General features: G+C 38.7%; 1 non-coding gene and 1 pseudogene across 1 annotated transcript; one reads left to right on the top strand and one right to left on the bottom strand.

The window, feature by feature from the left end:
- LOC149022805 (uncharacterized) lies at positions 1–26495 on the bottom strand (annotated as a pseudogene).
- On the top strand, positions 6292–6398 carry LOC149022806 (small nucleolar RNA R71). The gene has a single exon (XR_016172573.1). It is a non-coding gene; the product is annotated as a small nucleolar RNA R71 (small nucleolar RNA).
- Positions 26496–26792: the final 297 nt, after the last annotated feature.

Raw genomic sequence — 26792 nt, 5'->3', positions numbered from 1 at the left:
TCAGTATGCCTTATGCTCTAGTTCCAATGGTAGATGGCAAGCCTTTCCAAACACAAGTTGATATGGTGACATTCCAAAGGGGGTTTTGTAAGCAGTTCGGTATGCCCAAAGGGAGTCATCTAACCTTATAGACCAATCCTTCTTTGTAGGGAAGATTGTTTTCTCCAAAATCAACTTGATCTACCTATTAGAAACTTCAGCTTGACCATTTGTTTGGGGATGATAGCTTGAGGCAACCTTATAACGAACTCCATATGTTTGCACAATAAAATAACCGCAAGCGTACAGTATCGTGTAGCTAACGGGTCGATCTCAGGGAGATATGCCACCTAGAATTCAACTTCTTAATAGTAATGCGAGAGAGGAATGATTCAATTTTTGTTAACTAATTACTTAAACTAAACCAACGATCCTAATCCATACATCTAATGCAATTGAATTGAAACGAAAAATAAGGTAAACATAACCAATGCATAAATAAAAGACAGAAAAAATAATGCGAACAATAAAAATAAAAGGGATGTGAAAACCTTAATCAAAGAGAGGCACGACTGTAGGCATCTTTGATCAAGGATCCAGGGGGAATGGATAACAATAAATAAATGCGAGAAAAATAAATTGCAAAAAGTAAATAACAGAAAATAAATAACAAAGCAATAATAAAGCAATAATAGCAAAAGGGAAACCTTAACCAAAGAGAGGCACGACTGTAGGCCTCTTTGATCAAGGACCCAGGGGAAGGGAGAACAGTAAGTAAATGCTGAAATTTAAATCCTAAATTAAGAATATGGAGGGGAAGATAGAAGCGGGAATGGAGGGGGGAGAGAAGATTATTGAAGAATCTTACTTACTTGCATCCTCCAAACAAAACTTGAATAAACGATTCGAATCTCAACCAACCCTAACAACCAGATCTAGAATAAACTAGATTTGCAATTGCTAAACCCAGAGAGAAAGCGAATCCTCTTGAAACTTGAATTTGAACTTGAACTTGAAATTGCATTGATAAAACTAAAGGAATTACACTTGCATAAAAGAAAAATTACACAACTTCAATACTCCTAAACATTCAATCTAAAAAACTAGAACCCACAAATTAATCAAAGAACTAGAGAAAACCTAGAGCACATTAAAGAGAATAGAAAGTGCAAGACTAAAGTAAACTAGAGAGAAAATAAAGTGTAAGACTAAAGTAAACTAAAGAGAAACTCAAGTGTAAGACTGAAGTAAACTAAAGAGAAAATCAAGTGTAAGACTAAAGTAAACTAAAGAGAAAATCAAGTGTAAAACTAAAGTAAACCAAAGAGAAAATCTAGTGTAAAACTAGACCTAAGAGGGAGGTAATATTTATAGAAGAAGGAGAATAATTTACAAACAAAGAAATAAAATAATAATACATAATAATAATACTAATAATAATAATAATAATAACAAAAGAGTAAAATAGAAAAAGAAAACAAATTCGTTAGAAATAAAGAGAGAGAGAGAGAGAGAGAGAGAGAGAGAGAGAGAATGTGGGGAGAAATAAAATAAAATAAAATAAATAGAAATACGTTAAGAGGGAAAGTGGAGAAAAAGAATAAATTAAAAAAAAATAAAACTTAAGATTGAGTTACACGTAGAAAAGTTGGAGAAGAAAGAGAAAGAGTGGAAGAAGGAAAGAAGGAAAAAATATATATAAACTTTTAGAAAAATGATTTTGGGTTAATTAAGGAAAAAGAATAAAATAAAATAGTGAAAATAATAGAAAGTGGGAAGAGAGAGAAAAACTAATTAGAGAAATAAATAAAATCTAACAAAATAAAATCTTCAAAAAAAAAATAGAAAATCCTAGTCTTTGACTACTTGTGGGCCCCATACAATTTTCAATTACAATAAAGAAAAAAAATAAAATAAAAATCCTAATCTAATTTTACAAGATATTCTGGAGTTGGCCCATAATTGCATCTCTAGCCCATCATGCTCCAAATTAGGCCCACTTTCGCACTTGGGAATTTAAACGGACCTCTTGACGTGTAAAATCGCATGTTTTATACCCAAAACTCCAAATATTCACTAAAGTCCTAGAAATTCATAAAATTTGCAAAAACAACATAAAACCCAAGGTACCTCCACTCAAAGTGTGTAAAACGCATGCTTTATGCCCTAAGATTTCACACATAAATGTGCTCATCACCATACTTAGACAATAAAGCTCCAAGATATTTGTTGCAAAAATGTGAACCTCAATCACTGATTATGGCTCTTGGAGTACCAAATCTAATGAAGATGTTCTTCTTCATGAATTCAATAACCACCTTGGCATCATTAGTTGAACAAGCAACAGCCTCCACCCACTTGGATACATAGTCCACTGCTACTAAGATGTAAAGATTGCCATATGAAGGAATAAAAGGCCCCATGAAATCAATTCCCCAAACATCAAACAATTCTACTTCCAAGATATTGGTTAAGGGCATTTCATTCCTTTTAAAGATGTTTCCCACTCTTTGACATCTATCACATTTTTGAATGAATTGATAGGCATTTTTGAACATACTTGGCCAATAAAATCCCGATTGCAAGACCTTAGCTGCAGTCATATCACCTTGATAATGTCCACCATATGGGGAGTCATGGCATTGCCTCAACACATCCTCTACTTCTACTTCAGGGATACAACGCCTCAATATTTGATCTGCACATAGCTTGAATAAGAATGGTTCATCCCAGAAATACCTTTTAACCTCATGTAAAAATTTCTTCTTTTGTTGAGTGGTCATCATAGGGGGTAGAATTCCGCTGGCTAAATAATTAGCAAAATCAGCATACCAAGGTGTTTGTGAAAGGGAAACAACAAAGAGTTGTTCATCAGGGAAGACTTCTTTAATTTCAAATTCAGTTGCTTGGTTTGGATTTTCCAACCTAGACAGATGGTCAGCCACTTGATTTTCAGTCCCCTTCCTATCTCTTATCTCCAAATTGAACTCTTGAAGCAATAAGATCCATCTAATCAGCCTTGGTTTAGCATCATTCTTTTGTATCAAATATTTGATGGCAGAATGATTTGTGAACACAATGACCTTTGCCCCCACTAGATAAGCTCTAAATTTGTCAAATGCAAACACAATTGCCAAGAATTCTTTTTCAGTGACAGTATAATTCAATTGTTCTCCTGATAGGGTCCGACTAGCATAATAGATTTAATGGAATACCTTATTCTTGCGCTGTCCCAAAATTACTCCTACAGCCCAATCACTAGCATCACACATGACCTCAAAGGGAATAGACCAATCCGGTGCCACAATGATGGGTGTAGAGATTAGCTTCTTCTTCAACTCTAAAAATGCTGTCATACATGCTTCATTAAAGCTTAATTGACTTTCTTTTTCAAGCAGGCTACACAATGGTTTAGATATTTGCGAAAAATCTTTTATGAACCTTCTATAAAACCTAGCATGGCCAAGAAAACTTCTAATCCCTTTCACACTTGATGGTGGTGGTAATTTTTCTATAATGGCAACCTTGGCTTTATCAACTTCTAGACCATGTTTGGAAACCTTATGTCCAAGAACAATCCCTTCTTTAACCATAAAATGACATTTTTCCTAGTTGAGGACTAAATTGGTCTCTTCACATCTTTGTAGAACTTTTGCCAAGTGAGTGAGGCATTCAACATATGTTTCTCCAAAAACTGAAAAATCATCCATAAACACCTCAACAAATTGTTCCACCATATTAGTGAAAATGACCATCATACACCTTTGGAAAGTGGTTGGGGCATTACATAGACCAAAAGGCATTCTTCTAAAGGCAAAGGTACCATAAGGGCAAGTGAAAGTGGTCTTATGTTGATCTTTAAGAGCAATGGCTATTTGATTGTAACCTGAATATCCATCTAAGAAGCAATAATACTCTTTTCCAGCTAATCTATCAAGCATTTGATCAATGAAGGGCAGAGGGAAATGATCTTTCCTTGTAGCCTTGTTGAGCTTTCTATAGTCCATACATATTCTCCACCCACTCACTATCCTTGTAGGTATCAGCTCCTCGTTATCATTCTCCACAACTGTCATTCCTCCTTTCTTAGGGACACATTGTACTGGACTCACCCACTTGCTGTCTAAAAGTGGATATACAACCCCAGCATCTAACCATTTAATGATTTCCTTTTTTACCACTTCCTTCATAATTGGATTCAGTCTCCTTTGATGCTCCACATAATTATTACAGCAGTCTTCCAACAGAATTTTATGCATGCATATTGATGGGCTGATTCCCTTGATATTTGATATGGTCCATCCTAATGCTTTGTTGTATTTTTTTAGCACTTCAATTAGCATATGTTCTTGCTTTGCTGATAGCACTGCTGAAATGATAACAGGGAGTGTCTTGTCTTCACCCAAATAGGCATACCTAAGGTGTCCTGGAAGAGGCTTCAATTCTAACACAGGAGGCTCTTCAATTGATGGCTTAGGGGATTTAGTTTCAAGCTCAGATAATACAAGAGGATCAAATCTACTCCCTCTCAATGTCTCAGCTGGTCTCGCATCTAACCAAGCCATGTAGCTACTTGCTTCATCACCTACGTGTGAAATTTTGGAAGCCAATGAAAGCTCTAATGGATCTTTAATGCCCTTTGTCTCAACTTCTTCTAAAACCAGCTCTTCAATAATATCAACAATTGAGCATTGCTCTATCTCATTTGGAGATTTCATTGCCTGGAGAAAATTGAAAGTAACTTGCTCTCCATTTACCCTCATAGTTAATTCTCCTTTATGCACGTCAATCAATGTCTTTCCAGTGGCCAAGAAGGGTCTTCCAAGAATGATGGGCACATCTCTATCAGCTTCAAAATCAAGAACAATGAAATCAGCAGGGAAGATAAACTTATCAACTCTTACCAAGACATCTTCAATTTTTCCTTCAGGATGAGCTAAAGATCTATCAACCAGCTGAAGTTTTACTGTAGTTGGCCTTGCTTCTCCCACACCAAGCTTCTTGAAGATTGACATTGGCATAAGGTTAATGCTAGCTCCAAGATCACAAAGGGCTCTCCCAATATAATTATCTCCAATAGCACAAGGAATAGTGAAACTTCTAGGATCCTTTAATTTTTTAAGAAGCTTGTTCAGCAAGAAGACACTACTCTCTTGTGTCATGGCTACTGTCTCAAACTCTCCAAATCTCTTTGTCTTAGAAAGGATGTCTTTCATGAATTTCACATAATTTGGCATTTGTTCAAGTGCTTCTACCAATGGTATGTTGATGTGGAGCTCCTTCAAAACATCCAAGAATTTCTTGAATTGATGGTTTTTTTGCTGCTGCCTATGAAATCTTTGAGGAAAGGGGGGTGGTTTATAATTCAGTTTTTCTGGAGAACCCTGTTGCAATGGTGCTGTAGCTGTGGGTTCAGCAATCTGTTTTTCCGAATCAGGTTGGTCCTTTTGAACAGCCACTGGATCTTCCTTTTCCCCTTCTTCTTGGACAGAAATAGGCTCCTTCGGTTGACTGGACTTAAAATGAGGTGGCTCTAGAGGTTTTCCACTCCTTAATGAAATAACCTTGCAATGCTCTTTGCCTTCACGCCTAGGATTTTCTGTGTCACTTGGCAATGATCCATGAGGTCTGTTGCTTAAAGCATTAGCTAGCTGCCCAACTTGATTCTCCAAATTTCTCAATGAAGATGCTTGACTCTGAATAATTGCATCATTCTTTGCCATATATTCTTTCAATAGAAGCTCTATTGATGAAGAAGGTTCCATAGGCTAAGTCTTCACTTGTTGTTGAGCACTTGGAAGCTGATAAGGTCGAGTTGGGATAGAAGATGGGCCTACATTTTGTCCTTGACCATTCCAAGAGAAGTTAGGGTGTTGCCTCCAACCAGGATTATAGGTGTTGGAATATGGGTTATTAGCTTTGCTGAAATTACCAACATAATAGGTTGATTCTGGGTTAGATGGACAACTATCAAAGACATGCTCCCCACCACAATATATACAAGAGACTGTTGGATTTTGTTGAGTTTGTATAGCTGCAGCCAAATTTACCAATTTTAGCACACTAGTTAGGGATGATACTTGTGCAGTTAAGGCTATCACTGCATCCAACTCATAAATTCCTGCCACTCTCTTATTTGCAGCAGCTCTTTCAGCTGACCATTGGTAGTTGTTGTTGGCCATCCTCTCCAAAATCTCATAAGCCTCATTGTAAGACTTTGCCAATACAGCCCTATTTGCTGATGCATCTACTATGGACCGAGTTTGTCCACTTAAACCATTATAGAAAGTCTCCATCTGAATCCAATGAGGAATGCCATGATGAGGACATATACGCAAGAGCTCCTTAAATCTTTCCCATGCCTCATATAAAGACTCACCATCAAACTGTAGAAAACCAGTGATATCATTTCTGAGCTTAGCATTCTTTGTTGGAGGGAAGTACTTCATCAAGAACTTCTCCACTAAATCATTCCATGTGGCTACTAATTGTGGAGGTAAGGAGTTCAACCATGACCTTGCTCTATCCCACAATGAATAAGGGAATAGCTTCAATCTCAAAGCTTCTTCAGTTGCTCCAGGTATCTTGAAAGAATCACTTACTTCCATAAAGAGTCTAAGATGGAGATGATGATCTTCTGTTGGCAACCCACTGAATTGTCTCACAGTTTGAAGCATTTGGAACATCACCGGCTTAAGTTCAAAATGTAGTGCTTGAATATCTGGCCGTACTATGCTTGGATTCAGCTCATGTAACATGGGGACAACATATGCTCTGATGGCCCTATCTCTATCATCACCCTCAGCTGCCATATTATTCTTAGTATTATTCAACCCATTTCTCACTGCTTCAGCCATTGTTGGAACTACTGCTAAGCCTCGCTGCTCCCTTCTTCTAGCTTGAAATGTCCTTTCTATTTCAAAGTCAAAGGATACCAACTCTTGATCAGGCAGCATGTTCATACAAGGGTAAAAGCACCTAGGAATACAAGAAAACTAATATCAAAGAAAAGAAATTTCAGTAGATAACTAAAACTTACTTCTACACTAATTATTAATAACAAAATTCCCCGGCAACGGCGCCAAAAACTTGTTGCTTGTGTACCAAGATGTTACACAAGTGCACGTGTCGCAATCAAGTAATAAATGATAAGTAGAGTATCGATCCCATGGAGAATTATATCATTAACTTTCAATGTAAAAGTAAAATTGATTTAAACGAGATTAACAAGGTTGATTTGTGATTGACTAACTAAATAACCAAATGATAGGTAATAAAACTAAGGAACTAAAATGGAGATTAAGCAATAGAGGGAACTTAGTGAGTGAAAAGAGTGTTGGGAATCAAGTTTAACCAAATTACTTCTACACTAATTATTAATGACAAAATTCCCCGGCAACGGTGCCAAAAACTTGTTGCTTGTGTACCAAGATGTTACACAAGTGCACGTGTCGCAATCAAGTAATAAATGATAAGTAGAGTATCGATCCCATGGAGAATTATATCATTAACTTTCAATGTAAAAGTAAAATTGATTTAAACGAGATTAACAAGGTTGATTTGTGATTGACTAACTAAATAACCAAATGATAAGTAATAAAAGTAAGGAACTAAAATGGAGATTAAGCAATAGAGGGAATTTAGTGAGTGAAAAGAGTGTTGGGAATCAAGTTTCCCCTCCCCTGAATTGTATAATGCAAATACTAAAGTAATACTACAACCCCAAATTATATCAAGAACCTGGAATGAATGGCAATATGGTATTTTCCAATACGCATAAGCTAGCATCCTAAATCAACATCTGCATATTCCTATAAAGAATTGAATTATGAATGCAATTTAAACCCAATCCCAACCATGGCCATGTGAGGTAAATGGGTATTCCTACCCAACCTACTAATTAACACAAACTAATTAAAGATTATGCTAACTCACACAATTCTACAAACATCTAGGCTGCATTAACTTTCTAGTTAACTCAATCATAGCCTTCATTCATGAAAGATCATGCAAGAACCGAAATTAATCAATATATATCATGCTGAATTCATTAACAAAAGGTTGTATTGTAGCAAGACTAAAGAACACATGATAAGTACATCTCAAAATTCAGGTTTAGGTACTACTATCATCCCAACACAACACAAGTTTAGCCCATAACAAACATTAAAAACACAGCAGTAGTTATAGTTAACATTCAGCTAGAAGATGAGAAGATAAGTTTATAAAAATGAAAAGAACTAAAGCTTCAATTCTTCCACAAGAGCTCCAGCCTTCTTCTTGCTTCAGATCAACCTCTCCAGCAGCCTTCCCTTGCTTCCGCAATGAGTCCAGCTTTGGTTCTTCCTCTCCTTGCTTCAGCCGTGTCCTCTATTCCCTTCCTTAGCCGTGTGTTGCAATCTCCCCTCTCTCCTCTTTTCCTCTCTTCTCTTTCTTCCATAAATGCCTTCAATCATTAGGTTAGATTCTGGCCATAGGATTAGAACATTCATCTTGAGATCAAGGGCTGAGAACAATCATATATTTACAAGAATAATGTCCTCTTAAGCTAGCCCCTTTTTGTCATTTCCACTTGTATTGGATCTAAGAATATTCTACTCCGAATTGATGCAGCAAACTTCACAGCAAAGTTAGAGGACAGCTTCTTCTCCTATTATGGCTCTTTACCTATATTTTTCAATAGAAAGAGAAACAGTCAAATTCATCTACATTCTGAAGAGAAATTCATGTAAGAGTGACAATAATGAACTAAACAAGATGCAACATGTTAAGACTAAATAAGACAACATCTAATTAATACTATCACTAAAACAAAAACAAAATACTCCTAAATCGAGCCATCTCAAGTATAAAGTTACCAATCTTAACTCTATTTCATAGAGTTATCAGTCTACTAGGTTGCTTAAATTGCCGAGAGGCCTCAACAGTCGTCTTAAGAGTTCTGGACGATCTAGACTCAAGAGGCAAGGAGGGAACTTCAATATCTTTCTCTGCTTTTTTCTTTTGGCTCACTTCTTCGAACTCACACCAAATGACGATTAAAGTTCGCTTGTAACTATTTGACTGCTCGACGGGGACAGAGACAGAAGCCTCACCGCCAGAGTCTCCCTTACCGGCGCTATGTTCAGAAGAACCTTCATTAGAAGCCCTACCACTTTCCATTACTGGGAAGGTCTGGTTCTGGTTTTTAATAGAAAAGATAGCAGAGACGAAAGCAAAAGGAAAGATCGAGACAAATAAAGGATACAAAAGAGTCAATGAACCTAATGATTCACCAAAGCAGAGAGCGTAAAAGCGAGAAGACTGTTAGGGCGCAAGGAAGACGACGAAGTTTCAAACTCCAGACAAAGAGAATGAAACATGCAAAGACAACGAACAGCTTTTAAGCACTCAGATAATCAAGGACATGTACGAGCAGGATAAGTTCAGTATCGACGACCATGATCGGGAGACGTTTCAAAACAGTTTGAACGAATCGAATCAGTACAAACGTTTTGAGAAACTGTCGTTTCGATTTCATGAACAATGATGATTTTGGCTGCAGAGGACACATGGTGTCACCATAGTTCGAAATTTTGAACCGTGTCGCTATGTCGCTCCTTGGTGACACGGCGACACGGCCGAAATTTCACCAAAAGTCGGGCAACTTTTGGTAGGGGTTCGATGAAAAATCGAACCCCTGTTTCGATGGGTTTTTTTGGTCATTTTGACCTGAAATTTGATGTGTAGCCTAATTTGAGGCCAATAAACACATTGGTAGTGTTATTTTGATCTAAAACATTACCTAAACTAATGTTCTTAATCAACCCATGTCCTACTATACGCGGACGAAAGCCCCGAAACTAAAAACCTAAAAACTCATAAAACCAAATCATATAAAGTCTACAATTCATTGTACAAATACTGTAATACATAAAGTCATCCAACCATATAAAATCTGAAACTCTCAGTACCAAGTACCGTGCCTAGGTGGATCGAACTCCTCTGACTCAGACTGTCTCCAGTGATGCCCCCCCAACAAATTCACATACTCATCCCATCTCATACGATATTGAAAATTGTCTAAGTAATCATTAACTGCAATTCTATAGCGGTCATCTTCCGCTACCATGAGAACTCCAATTTGAGGGAAGTGAGAATAGGGCCAAGGAAAGTACTGCATGCCATCAGATGCCCTTGTTGGTACGAATGACTCTGATTGTGAAAGAGGGAGAGGGACACCATAGCTCCCATGATACGAAGAACTAGAGGGGACACCATAGCTCCCATGATACGAAGAACTAGAGGGGTTACTAATTCCCATATCATACTGTCCATCTGAAGGAGGGAGAGGGACACCATAATTACCCGTAGGCCAATAACCTGGTGTGGAGCCTACAGACTCATCCAAGCTCATGGACCCCATTGACGCAATCACCGCATCCCAAGGATTAACATAGTCATGGCCAGCTCCCCTCTGATGGTGGCTCGGCCTCGTATCAAGATATTGACGACCACGCTGATAATCACCACCATGATCATAATCCTGAGTGGCATGATCAAAATGACTCTCCCAAGTGTATCTGAGTGGGGGCTGTTGTGTCTCTGGTAGTGGAACATGTATACGCTCTCCAATGCCTCCACCACCACCACCACCACTACCACCACCACCACCACCACCACTACCACTACCACCACCACCACCATCATCATCTCCACCAATCTGACTAGGCGAGAGTGTGTCATCGGGATTGTCGTCCTGCGGCTCCTCCGTGCCTGGTGCCATCATCCAATCCTCATCAGCAGTGGCAGCTGCCTCTGCATGTGCCTGACCCTCTTCGGTGGCCATATACTCACCCACATTAACCCCTGCAGCTTGAGCTAGTTTTGGGTCAGGCCTCCCTCCAGGTTGGTCCAATACCGGCTCACCCCTGTCCAACATCCACTGGGTGAGGGGATCTTGGTCATCTTCGGCAACATCAAATATATCATCGAGATTGATGTATTGCCTTTCATTCTGAGCCTGCTCCCTGGCATATTGCAGCTTCAACCTCATATTATAGTGAATAAATACAAGGTCATTTAGACGTTGGCTTCCCAACCGGTTCCTCCTCTGGGAGTGGATCATGCTGAATGTACTCCAATTCCTCTCACATCCAGAGGCAGAGCAAGTCTGATACAAGATCCTGATTGCCAATCTTCGCAAGTTTGATGCACTATTGCCATAGAGATACCACCATTCAGCTGCATTATCACAAAAACATTAAGTTAGAAACTCAAAAGTCAAAAGACTCAAAACATTTATGCATCTAAGCCCTAAGGATCTAACTATATAAGTATCTAACCTGGATCCATGGTTTCTCCGCCCGCACAAAGACACAAGCTCCACTAAAAGACCCAAATGCATCTCTAAACAATTTGATCTGCAATAATACAATCATTAGTATTGATTGGTTATCTAAATTATTTAAACAATTAATACAACTCACTAATCGTTTGAAATTCCCAATGTCTCACCTCATTGTGGCAAAATGATTGGACCATCTCATCTGGCTCCAACTTCGTTATCACCTGTATCAGGGCATCCAATAGGTTTGTGTCCAACCCTAAATGTTGACTATATTGATACTTAGGGTTTAGAAAATATGATGCATAATTAAAAAAGCTTAAAATTAGTACCAACTACCAAAGTACCAATACCTACAATGCTACAAGCCCACAAGTCTACAACTACAAATCATGCATGCATGCAAGAGTCAATAGACAATAAATATCATACAAGTCTACAACTACAAATCAACAACCCAGAATATTTACTTACCGGCCCTATGAAGAGGATGCATCAGATGAGCTGTCCATCATGCATCGACAATATCTAAGAAAGCCCGATGTCCTCTAGGGTTCTTTGCCTTTATAGCATCCTTCATACGCTCAAGGGATGCATACAAGTGGGGCATAGTGGGTCCCCTCAAGGAAGAGTCCACCATACGCAAGACCTTTACTATAGGATCTATGGTGCCGCAATGTCTACAGATAACACATCTCCGTAAATCATCGGATGATATTGTGTCTTTGTGCGGCACGCCCATTGGTCGTGCTGAATTGTCACAAACTCATTAAGTCAATAGACAATAAATATCATACAAGATAATCATAAACTCATAATATAAATATAATAATTTATAAGATGAAATAGTAGATAGTTATCTTACTTGGATCCAGCCCAATCAAACCACTCCTGCAATGCAAACATGGATCTGAGGCCCGACTTCTTATCTTGCATGCTGCTCAAGGCGACGAAATTTGTCGCAAGTCTTGTCAGACCAGGTCACACCAACTCACCTCCACATGATCTCTGCATCATTGCCAAAGCAACGTTATGATTGTAGATGAAGTTGGTTACCTGTCTTGCACTCTCAACGGTGTTGTGGACAATGCTGATTTTTCTAATGTCCTTCAGCATTAGGTCAATTGAATGTGCAGCACAAGGTGTCCACATAAGGTTATAATCAGGTGAAGCCATCAACACTTCACCGGCCTTCTTATAGTTGGATCCATTTTCAGTGACAATTTGCACCACATTTTTCCTACCAACCTGGTCGATCACATCCTGCAGGAGACCCATGATATATCTGTGGTCTTTCGTATGACCAGTAGCATCCACTGATTTCAAGAAGACAATTCTCCAATCACAGTATACCATGAAGTTGATGATGGACTTTCTCGTCGGGCCGGTCCATCCATCAGACATGATGGTGCATCCATAAGTATCCCAAAAGGGTTTCATACTATCAATATACTCCTGCAGCTCTTGCTTCTCCTCTTGAAGGAGGGTGGTCATCAACTCTGTAGGGTTGGGACCACTATATCCAAGGCCTGCCGCTGCAATAGTATCAATCATATTCATATAGTATGGACCTGTCGTTGTGTTTGTTGGGATGTGATTCTAATAAATCCACTTTGACATTGCTTTCTTTACCTTCTTTGCCATACCTTTCCATGCACCAGATATCTTGGGCTGCTTGGCCCCTTTTCTCCTGAATGTATCAGGATCCTGCTCCATGGTCGGGTCTGGACGGCGTGGATAATCAGATGGTTGCCGTGGTAGTGGCACTGAACGGTCTGAACCTGATGTATGAGGGGCCCGCTGACTCTGTGATCTGCCAAACATGCCAAATACACCACCCCTCCCCCCAGAATCAGAAGGTCTAGACCCTGTAGGCCTAGATGGACCAGCTCCTGTAGCTCTAGCTCTGGCCATATCCTCGCTCCCCGATGGTGCAATCGTCGCTCTCTCGCCATGGCCTCGCCGCATATCCCTCTCCTCCCGATCTCTCGTCCACATCAACGGGATCAACATCCCTATCATCATCTGAATCATCCACATATGATGACGGTCCCCGCACTACATCATCTAGTGCTCGTTGACTTTCCTCCGATCATCTTTCTTCTTCCCCTTTTGTTTTTGTAAATCCACTCGAGTAACTTGATTACATCCGGATGAGCCTCTGTGCATTTAGTCACATCCTTTGAACTCCCAGTGATGTGACCCTTGAACCTACTGATGCCACCTGAGTATATTCTTTTGTGACAAAAATTACACTCAGTTTTATTTTTGTCTCCATCAATAGCCGTACAATATTGCCATGCTTGGGTCGGTCCTCCTCCCTCCCTCTGCTGATCTCTCGGGTTGTCCCCGACCCTCGTCCCTGTCCCTGTCCCCGTCCACCACCGGGAAGACCCGGTTCCCCTCGACTCCCACCAGCAGACATGATGATCGTTGCATTCAAATAACATTAACAAATAACAACATCATTATAATTGTTTATACACATATAAACAATCATATATGAAATTATGAATATTGCATGTATGATATAATTATAAAAATAGCTGCCCATATCAAAACCGGCGATGAAGCCACATGGGCAACACAACCAACAGTTGAAAAATACTTATATAATTATTCCATAATTTTCAAAACATCTCCCACCATTTTCCCCTATTTTTTGCATTTTTCATAATTATTGATATTTTTATTAATATCAGGATATTTTTTGAAAAATAAAATAACTTTTTTTGGGTCAAAAATATTTCGACTCTGTGAGTCCGTAGATCGGCTCACGGAGTTCCACATATGTTTTTTCTATCATCATACAACCACTGTATCACTTAAAAAGTAATCATACAAGATAATCAAAATATCATTTTTTACCCACAAAAATAAAAAAATAAAATAGTTTGCGGAAAAAAATTCCGACTCCGTGAAATCGTAGATCGGCACATGGTATTCAACATATATTAATTTCAAAATCATCCAACATCATATAGCATGCATTTTGTGAAAAATTACTTGGATAAGAATGGTTACCTGTTTGACGAAAAAACTCTCAGATCTGTGCGAAACGGCTACTGATCGACAGAAACAATGTGATATCCGGCAACAAGGAAGCAAGATGTACCCGTAGATGTCGATGATCGGACGAAAATATAGTGAAAAGTGCGAAAAATGAGAGAGAGAAGCTCTGGAGAAGAGAGAGAAGAGAGAGAAATTAAAAAAAATTCGAACGAAATTCGGGCGAATTTCGCCCTTTTATCGCGAGAAGTCGGCGATTTATCGACCGACTTCTCGCAATGTTGGTGTCACTGGGGGGTGTCGTGTCGCCCCCCAGCGACATGGCGACATATCGCCCTGTGTCGGCGATATGTCGCCGACATTTTGTACCATGGGTGTCACCCCCATAAAAAAAAAAAAGGAAGACATTCGCGAAACTCGAGAAAAAAGTGATGCAGCAACATTAAATGTGATTCGACATTTAATAAGCAAGGAAACATTCAAAATCCTCCTTTGATAAGCAGGTCCAGTTCCAACCAAGCCCTCGGAGTGACCCGAACGCTTGGTCTGGGGGGCTCGTGATACAGGAAAAACTATTGTCGAACTAGATCCACCCTTGGTTCGACCCTCAACCCCGGTTGGGAAGAAACGAACCAACCCGCATCTGAGCGGGCTGGGTTTAAAGATAGCTTGCTGAGGAAGAAACCTGACTCAGTCAACAAGCACGCCCAAATCCGTAATTTTCGGAGTTGACAAATTGTCAAGGAGACGGTTAACGACACTTACGGGATCAAACAATCTAGCTTACTCGGATAATTGCCGCACTATGATCGTGCTAACAAAAGAAGTTATTCATTATCCCATCAACAAATGGATCTATCATCAACGGATCTAATCGTTAAGATTGGACTCCAACGAAGGAGATTAGAAGGTAAACACTATATAAGACATAACCTACATACAAGAAAGGTATCTGAATCGTATTCCCAATATTCGTATTCATACTTTTGCTCTGTACTCAAGAAGAGCCTTTTGTGATCAGTTCATCAACTGACTTAGCCTTCGGAGGTGGATTCCCGACCCCCACGGTCGGGCCACATCTGACGATTGTTTTGCAGGTCATTCATCAGTGATCTAAGGGCTGAGCAGATTTTGGACGCTTCAGAAGCATGCAAGGACTCTTTTTCTCCATGTTCTTCTTTATTTGTAAATTTTTTGGAGTTGGCCCATATTCACATCTTTAGCCCATCCTGCTCTAGACCAGGCCCATTTTCGCATTTGAGAATTTGAACGGACCTCATGACATGTAAAATTGCATGTTTCATACCCAAAACTCCAAATGTTTGTTTAAATTTTGAAAAGTCCTAAAATCTGCAAAAACAACATAAAACCCAAGGTAGCTCCACTCTAAGTATGTAAAATGTATGCTTTATGCCCTAAGATTTCACACATAAATGTGCTCATCAGATTCTCCCACACTTAGACTAAGCTTGTCCTTAAGCAAGAATAAAAGAAAAATACAAATGCAGGTAAAAAACTAATGCAACAAAATAAAATCCTAACTCACTTTCGTAGGAATCACAATTACATTTAGTATGTACAACAAGCCTTTACCACTAGATTACACCTAGATGACGAGTTTTGTCTAGTAGATGTTTGCAGAGAATATACATTCAAAATTCCAATTTAGCTCAAAATAAAACATTGCAAATTCCAACTTTAACAATTGGTAAGTACTTATACAGAATCAATAGCTATGACAATTTTTCTCACCATTGATTTAAAATTCCCTACACTTGAACTTTATTACCCCATATTGATTCTTGAGACTAACCATATATCTTAATCAAAGACTCACCTTATATCTTTCAAGTACACCTCTCCTTTAAGCAAAACCACTCATAGAGTAAGGGGACCAAAGACTAAGGTTTTGAAGTATTTTTTACCAAATATTTCTGCCAAGGCATTGATGACACTTGCATTTATTTCTCCCTTCTTCTTCTTCTTCTTCTTCTTTTTTTTTTTTTTTTTTTTTTTTTTTTTTGAGTAGTGAACTCTACTTTACTCTACTATGGTTGGTTTGAATGACATGGTGTAGCAAAACACCAGAAACCCAAGTTACTTTGTAGCTTTGCTTTGTGTATGCCCACATAGACAATGATGCAAGAGTTCTTGTCAATATCAATCTTCTTTTTTTTTTCTTTCTTCTTTTTTTCAATTTTTTTCTTTTGTCATGCCATCACAATATTGATCTCAACTCCTAGCCAAAGAAACAAGAACCCACAAAACCCATAGATGGTCCAACAACTTAAGTTAAGGGCCTCTTATTTTTTTAAGAAAATTCTCATCCCAACATGCATACAAGTTACCTTCCTCTCAACAGGGTTTTTATGTATTCACAATGGATACTAAAATCACTCTCATTTCACACATCTAGCAATTGAAATGGTATGTGCACTAACCAAAAGCCAAAGTTAAAATTCACAAAGAAGGTATCCCCCCCCCCCCCCCCCCACACACACACACTTAAGTAATGCAATGTCCTCAATGCATGCATGCATGAAAAGATAAACAAGGAAGACAAATTAGGGGTATACCTTTCAATCAAGATGTGCTTATCATGGGAAGCTTTAGTCTTATTTTCAATATCAATGTATGATGGGGAAGACACTCCAAATAAGAAAACCCATGAATAGAAAAGTCATCCCTAAATACTTCAAGAATAACCTTCACCATGTAAGAAAAAATTCTCATCATACGTGGAGGTTCTCTAGAAGGGTTAGCATCCTTCATAAGAAGAATATGATGTTGTACAATGGAAGAGCTTAGACATTTGATATTAGTGATAAACCAACCGAATGCTTCTCTATTATCATTCAACAGTGTGATCAATTCTTCTACTTTGTCAGAAGTTAAATTACAGACAACAATGACAGGAAGAGAATTATCTTGTCCCATGAAAGCATACTTCAAATTAGAAGGCAACTCTTTCAATTCTAGCTTGGGGGGCTCAATTATTGAGGGCTTGGGAATGGAGATGGAGATGGATAGGGGTTTAATAGGCTCCAAAGGTGTATGAAAATTTAAGACTTCAGAAAATAAAGGTTCACTATCATCATCCAACATATCCATATATTCTTGAAATTCAGTGGTGTCTAGAACCAGCCTTGAAGTGAATGAATTAGAAAGAACGAAGAAAGTAAGGAAATGAGACGACTCTTTCTTGAACTATTTCATAAACAGATCATCAAAATCAATCTCAAAGTTGGTAATCAAATCATTAGGAAAATCCAAAGACTCCTCAAGTGATCTCTTCTTCTATTTGTGATTGTTTCCCTATCCTGAACATATTAAACTCCACAATTTGATTTCCAAAAGACAATCGTAAGATGCCATTTCGACAATTGATTAATGCATTACTAGTAGCCAAAAATTGTCTTCCTAAAATTATTGGGATTTCATCCTTGATTGAAAAAAGGTTTAGTATCGAACACAATGAAATCAACTGGAAAATAAATTCTCCTAATTTTAGTAAAACATCTTCAACCATCCCTTTAGGAATCTTAACTGACCTATCTGTCAACTAAAGAGTAGTTCCAATTACTTTCAATTCTCCCAATCCTAGTTGCTTATAAACATAGTAAGGCAAAAGATTCACACTTGCACCAAGATCAAGTAAAGCATGTTCAATGTGTGTATTGCCTATGACACAAGCTATGGTAGGGCTCCCTAGATCCTTATACATGGCTGCTACAGGTTGAGTAATTATGGAACTGATGTTACCTGCCAAGAACGCCTTTTTGGGAACGCTAGTAATTTTTTTATGAGTGCATAAATCTTTCAACACTTTCGCATATGCGGGGATCTGGGATATAGCATCTAAAAGAGGGATATTCACTTCTACCTTTTTGAAAACATCAAAAAAATTCTCTATTTTTGCAGTATTTTTCTTATTAACTAAACGGCTGGGATAAGGGGCCTTAAGAATATAAGGACTCTCATTTGAAATTTTCTCTTTTTTCATAGTTTCAGATAGTGTCAACAAACTTAGGTACTTCTAAAGCAACTGGCTCATCCTTAGCTTCTATGGATTCCTCAGACAAACCCTAATTAGGAGATACTTGAACATTCTCCTCATCATAGTGGTCACTAATTTTTTTATTTTCATTAATATGTGACTCACCTGTTAAAATACCCTTTCCCACTTCTCAATGCAGACACATAATTAATTGAAGCTAAAGAAGAAGGGGAGGATTCAACTTGGTTGACTTGATTTGGTAAATTTGATGATCTTTGTTGAATATGGATCTTAGGATTTAACTCAAGTTGGCTAAGCATTTTACCTTTTTCTCACTTAGACAACATTTGCAAGAGTGGAAATTTGTTTTTCCATAATATGGATAGAAGTCATAAAGGTGCTGGAAGTATAGAAGTCATAAAGGTGCTGGAAAGAACTTCCATATTCTTCTCTAAGGTAGAGAGACGAGAAAACTCCGGATTATTACTTATATTGAAACCAAATGATGATTGATTTTGTACAATGAGAGGCATATGAGGCACAATAAGTGGATTGACAGGCCTAGCTAAATTGGCATTCTAAAAATTTGGGGCTTGAGGGAACTAGACATTTTGATTATAAGAAAATTGGGCACTTTGTTTTTTAGGGGCACCAAATTGATTTCGTGTGGAATAATTGCTTAATCTATTTTGATTTTGCCCTTGAGACCATGAAAAGTTAGGATGGTTCTTCCACCCAGGATTGTATGTGTTACTTTACGGGTTTGAAAACATTGTACTGACATTTTCATTTTGACCTCCAAAATAGCTAGGGCATTCATCAATTACATGTGTAGGAGACTAACCCCATGCACATATAGCAATAGATTTGTCAATAAAATGTGCTTGATTTGGTGGTAGTGGTGCAACTTTTACTACCAAAGTCTCTAACTTTTTCAAAAGACTATATATTTGTGCATCCTTATAAACTTGGCTATCAACAAAATATCCCCTACTGGTCCTTTCAGATTCTTGGGTTGACTCCCATTCTCTAGTTCTATATGCTAAGTCTAAAAGAAATTCCCAAGCTTTGGAATCATCGGTGAACGATGTAAATTTGTGGGGCACATGGATTTCAAAAGTTGTTTAGTTTGATAATCGATACCCTCATAAATTATTTGGCATAAATGCCATGATTCTATATCATGGTGAGGACATTCTTGGAGAAGGCTTTGGAACTTCTCCATTACCTTAGCAAAGGACTCATTGGGTTTTTGACGAAATTGAAGAATATCATTTCTTATTTTATTCATCTTGGGAAAAGGAAAGAATTTCTTCAAGAATAAGACAGTGAATTGTTCCCATATGGTAATGCTATCCAAAGGTAAGCTATAAAGCCACTTTTTGGCTTGGTCCTTTAATGCAAATGTTATAAACCGTAGTCTTACAGCATCTTACAGCATCATCAGTGAGGTGTTGTGCATTCATAAGGACACAAACCTTCTCAAACTCCCTAAGAAACAAATATGCATCTTGATTAGGTTAACCATGAAATTGAGGTAACATAGATAGATAATGAAATTTAAGTTCAAAATTATTACCCCTCACGTCAGGTAAACGTATACAGGAGGGTTGTGCAAATCGAGTTGGATAAAATCTATCTCTAAGACTCTTAGGAGGAGGTAGGTCTTCCATGGTCAAGGTAGATACTCGGACAATTCGATTTGTGGAATCAAGAATCCAGACACACATGCACTAACCACCTAATGCAATTAATGGCTCTTATGAAAGAATGAGGTTTTTTTTTTTTTTTAATAAAATAAAGTAACTAAAGAATAAAATAAAATAAAACAACACAAACAAAAGGGAAAGTAGTGAATTTCCGACCACAAAGATTGAAACAATGATTCCAAAACCGTAAGATTGTCATATAGCTGAGCGTTGTATAGGTTTGACAGCAAGGGAATCTGTATAGTCTTCGAAGTCACCTACAATCGAATCCTAGGAATTCTGCAGTAGAGTGGAGACTACTATATGTTTTTGTTTATACTCTAGTAAAGACTAATATCTTTGATTTTTTTTTTTTTAATAAACACTTCGATTTACCTAAGAATGAGAAAATAAATGGACTAATACCTCCCTGGCAATGGCACCAAAAACTTGTTTGCAAAATAAAAATAACCGCAAGCACACGGTATAGTGTAGCTAACAAGTCGATCTCAGGGAGATATGCCACTTAGAATTTAACCTCTTAATGGTAATGTGAGAGTGCATTGATTCAAATTTGTTAACTAATTAATTAAACTAAACGAGTGGTCTTAATCCATACATCTAATGCGATCGAATTGAGATGAAAAATAAAGCAAACATAAAACAATAAAAGGGAAAGGGAAACTTTAACCAAAGAGAGGCACGACTGTAAGCATCTTTGATCAAGGAACCAGGGGGAAGGGAGAACAATAAATAAATGCTGAAAAAAAATTGCATAAAGTAATTAACAAAGTAATAAAAGGAAAAGGGAAACCTTAACCAAAGAGAGGCACGACTATAGGCATCTTCGATCAAGGACCTAGGGGGAAGGGAGAAAAATAAATTAATGCTGAAAAATAAATCCTAAGTTAAGAATATAGAGGGGTATATAGCTGATTCAATCAGTTCACATACCACGGGATCCTCCAACTGACTCCTAAAAATGGTGGATTTATTTCCAGGGGGTCATATACAATGTTGTCGGTGTGTTGTCAAGCCCTGAAGCCGAGGCCGAAACTATCTAGTTTTTCCACATCAGACGTAGCCAAATCTAAGGTCTAAACATAAGCAACTGATCCTGACCTATCCTATGAGACCACGTTCGCTAGTGCCGTCGAATTATCAACTTTTACACGAATTTTCAAGTGGATGAGATCGGGCTTGTGTGCAAGGAATAATGGACTTACATCACGATATCTCTTTCTTCCTCATTCTAATTTTGGTTTTCCTATCATGGATGTTGGTTCACGCTCTATGGTGCAAATTTTGGATTTGTGAAGAGCGAGCCCCGAGCACCGTGGCCTGAGGAGCTACACGCGGACAGGCCGCCTCCCCGATCCAGCACTACTGCTGGTTGATACTCCTCTGACTAGGTGGCAGACTACTTGCTACTCCCGAGGTTAGTTCTCCCGGCCTTCCACGTACTCGTTGTGAGAAATGGCGCCACCCATTGCTCTGTACCCCACCCTTTCTTTTGGCCTAATAGCCCTACCTAGGTGACCTCTTATTTAGTTTAGACGGTTCCTTTTCCCCTAGATCAATGAAGAAGGAAGAAGTCAGTTGATTCTTCCAAATAACCGGAAGCGAAGGGCTATGCCGAGGTAGGGGGATGGGAAAAGAAACTGCTCCAAAGAAAGAAATTGGGGTTCCCAATGCTTCTCCACGCCCAATGAGATGCACCAACCTCGGGATGCTTTACACCTAACCCCACAAGGTTCCAAGATGGGCCCTAAGCATGGGCTACTGTTGTGTGTTCCGATCCTTCCAATGAGAGCTTGTGACCATCGCAGTGACCACAGTATGCTTAATCAACTATCTCTCTACCTTCTTGATCGTTGCATCACAAGTTCGTACTACAAGCCGCATTGTGCACTAAAGCTTGGATGATGGATGCCTACGGAGTTCACTAGGTCCTTCCACCCACAAGTTGCGGATCTCTCTTCGCGCTGAATGGTAGTAGTCTCGCCGCATCTCGACCAGTGCGACCATTCCGAGGAGTAGGCTTTCACGTTAGCAACAATCAAATGCGTGTGCTAACGTGCGTGGAAGGAGATGAAATCATCCTCGCGGTGGCCTTCCCTTATACACCTAACGGAATCCCTGATCATATTGAGTCTTGTGGCTCCGTCCCGATTATTTTATCTTGTGGCTCCACCCCTCTCCTTAAAAGTCTCCGCTCCTCTCGTTTCCTCATACCTTATGAAGCTAGTTCTGGGGGCGGCTAGGTCCAGCAAGCCTAAGGAAAAGAGTATCGAAAGAGTCGTCCCTCCGAATCAGGCTTGCAACACTTACAAAGCTAGCTTACTAAGGTGACAAAATTTGTAGTTGATTGCACGAGCTAGATAGTCAATTCAGCCGTTTTCTTGATTGGTGCGCTAGTGCGCCTAACTTATATATAAGTAGGCGTTTTCTTGCTTCCATCCGCCTATCAGCCTTTCTTTTCTATTCTTCTTTTTGAGTTTTCACCATTGGTTACTGGTCAAGCCACTGGAATGGAATAAGATAAGAATCCCTAGTTTTGAAAAAGCCTCTCCACTTACTCGTAACAAGCTTTCCCTCTGTAGAAGACTTCTTCCGAATGGCATAAATATTGTCTACAAATGCGCCTCAATCTTCAAAGAAGATTGATTCCTCCTTCTCCTTTAGGATAGGTCTTTCAAAGCCTTCTTTCCTGATCGTAGACCACCCTCTCTTGGTGGTCGAGCAAATAAAAGTAACCCGCTTTGTCCTTAGTGACTTATGACCTAAGTAAACTAATATTGTCACGGGTTCGGGTCAAGGCGCTCAGGTGCAAGTCTTATAGACTACACCAATACACAAGATTCGAGAGAGGAGCGATGAAACCAAAGTGCTCCAGCCAAAACCATGTATCAGCCATAGCACTCTACATTGGATGTAAAATCTTATCTACCCACTAAGTGGATCGAGACCAAAGTCTACAGGACACCACATCGAACATAACTCACAGTGTACTAGCGCTTAAAGGCTGCGGCTCGCTCCTAGTCCTTACGAGATCATAACACTGAAACATAAGACCATTCTAGGACGCCATCCAGTCGAAGTCCCTGCTCAAGTGTTTACCACAAGATGGTACCAGGGATCAGGCTAAATGGCCCCGCTCTCGCTTAGATAGAACAAGAGCCCTGCCAAAACTAGAACAAGTACAAGGGCGCCCATTTTATCACTTCTACAGACCTTGACTGTCACAAATCCAGTTTTATATGCCTTATAGATATAGATGAGTAAAAGGGAGCACCCTACTCTTTTTTTGTCGTCCATAGGAAGAGAGGGGTTAGCAAGCTGGTCTTCCCCATCTTTGTCAAAGGCAAACAGCCCCCATGTTATTCAGCGTGGGGATCCTGCATGACAAGAGCAGGGCGGCTGCAGCTGGAGTTGCTGTGTGTTAGTGGCTTTAGCTGAGCCTGACATGCTACCACCTAACATTAGGGAAGTAGGACTAGAAGGAGGCCTAGGACGATGTTGGAGACCATTAGCTTTGGGGGCTTGGTGTATCCAATCATCGACTACCTAGGCTACAGCTTATAATACCTTCAAGTAATCGCATTAGGGAGATGGACGGATGAAAGAGAGCAAGGGAAGGCTTTCACTTTTCTTTTGATTGAAGGATGAATAGAAAATGCCATGTCGGGAATAGGGGCCTTCTCTCATGAAATCTTGGGCTGCTTCAATCAAGGAAGAATTCCTTTTCCTAAGAGAGAATACAATAGTTGTCCAACGGTTGCAAGCCAGTAGCCAGTCTCTCTTTCTGGAAGCTATCTTGGAGTAGTAGGAAGGAGAGTTCATAAGCCCACAGAAAAGGCCTAACTTTGGAAATGAATCTGTCACTGGGTCTTGTCTCTGTACAAGCCTATATCAAGGTGGGCCTAGCAATGGAGTTTCCCTGGTAAACAAAGAAGCCCATTTCACCCCTATTTGAGTAAGGCGGAAATGGAGGGGTGAGAGAAGATTATTGGCGAAGGTTACTTGCATCTTTGAATCTTGAATAATAAAAAAAAAAAAACTTGAATGAACGATTCAAATCTCAACCAACCCTAACAACCAAATCTAGATCATTCTACATCTGCAATTGCTAGACCCAAAGAAAAAACGAATCCTCAACCTTGAATCTTGAACTTGAACTTGAACCTTGAAATTGAAGTTGCATGGCATAGAAAAATTAAACCTAAACATTCAATCTAGAAATTATAATCTCACAAAAGCAATCAAAGAAAACTAGAGAAAGCCTAAATAAACTAAAGAAAAAGAAAGTGTGCTCCTCCTAAACTCTAAAACACGTTTTCCCTTGCTAAAGTATGCTCTCCTTTTATAGAGTTTACATGGGATATGATTCTTGACAGAGTTTGAATTGAACTCAGAGTTCCTATCTAACTCAACCAAGGAATCAAACTCAGAGTTCTTATCTGACTCAACCAATGAGGGTTTTGGTGTACTAATAAGATTGATATAAATATAATATATATATATATATATATATAAAGAGAGAGAGAGAGAGAGAGAGAGAGAGAGAGAGAGAGAGAGAGAAATCAAATGCACAATTCCACCATTGGATTTGAGGATCAAGAAGTTGTAAACCTCTCCTCCAAAAATCAGCTCGATCGGGCACCGAATGACCATTCGATGAAGGGTTTGATCGAAATTAAACAGAGACACTCAAAAACGAGATTTTTCCCTCTTCTTTCTATGAATAGGATTCTTTTTCCTCTTTTTCCTTCTTTGATCAAGTCCCAAATAGGAAATAAAATATTGAAGCGTATAAGGACTCTTTTTCTCCATGTTCTTCTTTATTTGTAAAATATTTTGGAGTTGGCCCATAATCACATCTCTAGCCCATCTTGCTCCAGATTAGATCCATTTTTGCACTTGAGAATTTGAATGGACCTCTTGACGTATAGAATTTCATGTTTCATATCCAAAACTCCAAATGTTGTTTAAATCTTGAAAAGTCTTAAAATCTGCAAAAACAACATAAAACCCATGGTAGCTCCACTCTAAATGTGTAAAATGTATGTTTTATGCCCTAAGATTTCACACATAAATGTGCTCATTAAATACCTTAGCCCAGCTCCCAACGGATAGAAAACGGACATATTTTAGTTCAAATTTTAATCCAGAAGGAACGTCCGTCTGAATCAGACGGAGCTTTGTCTAGAAAATATCCATTAAAAAGTAGTTGTTGAGGCATACTTCAAACCAGACAAACATCCGTCTAGCTTTCAATTGCTAGATGGATTTCTGTCTGGCGAGACAAAAATTCCGTCTAACACTCTGCACTAGATGGACGATCGTTTGGCTCAGATGAACAACCGTCTACAACACAAAGTGCACAGTAATGTGCATTCAGGGACTTGATTGGGTTTTTGGGATTTTCTATCCAATCCTAAGCCTCATACACTCTCCTAACATGTCCTAGGTTAGTTTAATGACATGATATGTGAATAATTAAATGCAATTACATATGAGTGTACATGAAGTGACTTAAGTCCTAATTTGCCAAGTCTTCTTGCTTGAGCTTGAGTTGATGATCATTGATGTTATTGAGTTTTCTTGTACTACATTCTTCATGCTCATCTTGACTTAGACTTTATGTTTATCTTGGCTTGGTCTTGGCCTTGGCCTTGACTTAGGCTTAGGCATTTGGCATTGAATTGGATTTAATCAATATCATATTGAACTGGACAAATACAACTTAGTATAGCCATTAGTAATTCATGTTTGTTATCATCAAAACTAATGGAGGCTGATGTGACAATGCTAACATGGCATTTCCCAACAAATTCCCCATTTTTGATGATGACAAACAAATGAATGATTGAAAATATTAATAGTCATTAATAACAATAAATCATCATTTATATGCATGTTATCACATGTTTTTCATGAATTACCTAATTCTAATTGTAATTCACACATTATATCCCCCTTTTGTCATCAACAAACATGAGAAAAGTATGGAATGTTCCCCCTAAACTTATGCTTCCCTTCACATATGCATGTTCCCCCTAAATGGATGCATATAAATGATGACATGCTCTCCCTCACGTACGTTCCCCCCTAAAATTAATACATAAAAGAACATTCTCTCCCTCACATATGCACTCTCCCCCTATATGAAAGCATATAAACAAATCTCTCCATCACATATGCACTCTCCCCCTATATGAATGCATAAAGGAAAAAATAACACCACACTCCATTAATAGTCTTTTTCAGGGTCCTTAATTATTTTGAACAAGACTCCAATTAAGTTGTCCCTATCAATGTCATTTGTTTCATTTAAATCACCATTACTAATGGATTTTAGAATAAATGAAGAATTTACCTCAAAGTCTTCTTGTTCTTCCTTTGATTTTGCCATAAGAGCCAAGTTAATTATTTCTTCATTAGACTCATCCTTTTCTTCATCATCATCACTAGCAATGTAGGATGTTTCGGCCATATAGGCTCTCTTCTTTTCTTCATTCAAGCACTAGGATTTGGTATGACCCGGTTTCCTACACGTACAACAAGTAACATTTTTGTTAAAAGCATGAATTATTTTCTTAAAAATATTTTTACCTTTGTGTTCCTTAAAGGATTCTCCTTTGTGAAGGTGCTTTCCTCTTTTCTTTTTGAGAAGTTCCTTGAATTCTTTGGCAATTGAGTATATCTTTTTTCAATGTCCGAGTCTTCTCCTTCACTCTCACTTTCTTCTTCTTCCTTGGTGGCACTCTTTAAAGCTATGGACTTCTTCCTT

Source organism: Hakea prostrata, chromosome 3 (assembly GCF_041222555.1).
Source record: "Hakea prostrata isolate BN-2017 chromosome 3, UWA_Hpros_2, whole genome shotgun sequence".
In the NCBI taxonomy this organism is placed as follows: Eukaryota; Viridiplantae; Streptophyta; class Magnoliopsida; order Proteales; family Proteaceae; genus Hakea; species Hakea prostrata.
The sequence above is the reverse complement of the archived record's forward strand: the minus strand, read 5'-3'. Positions and strand labels throughout refer to the sequence as shown.